The following is a 2,500-nucleotide window of genomic DNA, read 5'->3' as shown; positions in this document are numbered from 1 at the left end:
TTTCTCTTTCTCTTTCTCTCACTCTCTCTCTCTCTCTTTCTTTTTTCTTTTTTTTTTTTTTTGGGGGGGTGTGTGTTTTTTTGTTTGTAAATTCTAATGGTGTTAGTGGTAGCAGCAGTAGCAATGGCAGAATAGTATCGAGAGTGGCAGTAACGATAGTAGTAGATTTATAATCATATATACAGCTACCAATGATTATGCGATATGCAAGTACTGTACATACACATACATAAATATATATATATAAATTTGCATGTGCACAAATACATACATACCCACTCAGATACATACACACAAGCATACAAACATATTTACATCATACATTCATGCATACGGAGAAGCGCATATAATCAAATAAACGAATAACAATGTTTGTGAATAAGTGTACAAATGAAAAAGAAAATACAGACACCTATATACATATATAATGTACACGGATACATAACCACACACACTCAAACAAAAAACAAACACAAACGCATACATGTATATATGTATAAACACACACACACATACTGATATCTATCTATCTATCTATCTATCTATCTATCTATCTATCTATCTATCTATCTATCTATCTATCTATCTATCTATCTATGTATATATATATATATATATATATATATATATATATATATATATATATATATATACATACATACATACATATACATATATTTCATGTACATCTCTTTAATGTTTCCTCCAGCTGTTGTATGTAATTTTGGGGATCCGGATTATTTTACTTTTACCTCTGCTTGGCTGCCAGAATTAGACGTCATGCACTACTTTTTCCCAACTCTTTCAGTGGAAGTAAATTTACTTTTCTTAATAATTCCAGCAATTTTGGGCATGTCTCCGTATAACTCTACGTTACTTATGTAGTCTCTCTAACTAGCATTTAAGAGAGCTCCTAGCATTTTCGTTCCGTTAAGCCTTCTTTTCAGTTCAAAAGTCCAACTCTCCGCCCCGTACAATAGTCTGGTTGGCAGCGTCGGGATTGAAAGTCTGGATATACAGAATCTATTGGCCGCGGTCTTGTATTGTCTGATGTTCATATGATGTTTAATGTCTATGGTGTTTTAAGAGATTTCGCCTAATTGACTGAAAGTTAAATGTGATATAGACTGGCTTAAACTAATAGTTTAGTTAAATTGTGTTTTTAAAGTAAAGTAATTACTGCGAAGCAATAAATTTTCGTATTTTATAATTTAGCATATCTGGTACATCCCATCATGTACCAGATATGCTGAGTCGGAACATATGTTCCGTAAGTCTAATCTTGACCCAAAAACAATGCTTTTAGAACAGTTAAATGATCCAATGTGGCATGACATTGTGGCATTCTTAGAAGAAAAGGCTACTCCTCAGAAGAAGTCTCCACTCCTAGATGAGTTTGAACTTTAGAATGGAGTTCTTTATCATGTAAGACCGCTCCCTGGCAGAATTGTCAGCCACCGTTTTGTTCTAGGGCAGCTTCGCAGGAGTGCTGTAACATTAGCACACTCGTCACCCTTAGCTGCTCATCCTGGAGTTTATAGGACATTTGTGAAACTGAAGATAATTTATTTTTCCAACATGCTTCGAAATGTTAAATAATATATATAGCCGTGAAGCATGTCAGCGACGAAAGGGTAGCCCTAGAAAAGCTCATTGAATTGGATATCTCAAGCAGGCTATAGATACTGCTTGACTGTTGTTGATCATTAGACTCGCTATGTCCAGATAATTCCTCTAAAGACAAAGGATGCAGGCTCGGTGGCTGCTGCCATGTTTAATTATTTTATTTCTGTGTTTGGTCCTCCTTGTCTTATACAGACGGCTCCGAGTTTATCAACCGTCTGTTTAAAGAACGTTGCCGTTTGTTGCAGATGCAGACCACCCTTACAGCCTATCACCCGCAAGCAAACGGGATGATAGAACGGACAAATCAGTTGTTAAAGATGATACTGCTACGTAGGAAGAGCTGATACCTTTAGTGAGTGGCTCTTTATGGTGCAATCCACCGTACAGGAGACCAACCATTATATTTAATGACTGGCCATCATAGCCACTTTCCTGTAGATCTCAACAATGACCTGGTTAACAATTCAAAAGTATCCACGTCCTTTCATAAAGCTCTTAAAATTGCTCGTCAGGTAGCACTTGAGACAAGAACAACTAGAGAGAGTTAGAAGATGGATTATGACAGACAAACAGCAACAGCAAAGCCTCTTAAGGAAGGGCACCTTGTACTGTATAAGAACCGTGTACAGAAACACGGACCTGATAAGTTGCTGAGCCCAAGATAGGCAGGTCCAGCACGTGTTGAAAAGGAAATTGGGCCTGTAACTTTCTTACTAAAAGATGTCTCGCGTCCGTTTACAGAGAGGCAGTGTCATATGAATGACATCAAACCATTTCGGGTCTTGGGTGAAGTCACATACCCTGACCTTTATGATGAATTTGGTCCAGATTATGAGGATCTATCATTAGATGATGAGGATGAGCCAGGAGTGAT

The sequence above is a fragment of the Penaeus vannamei genome, chromosome 5 (assembly GCF_042767895.1).
Source record: "Penaeus vannamei isolate JL-2024 chromosome 5, ASM4276789v1, whole genome shotgun sequence".
Lineage (NCBI taxonomy): Eukaryota > Metazoa > Arthropoda > Malacostraca > Decapoda > Penaeidae > Penaeus > Penaeus vannamei.
The sequence above is the reverse complement of the archived record's forward strand: the minus strand, read 5'-3'. Positions refer to the sequence as shown.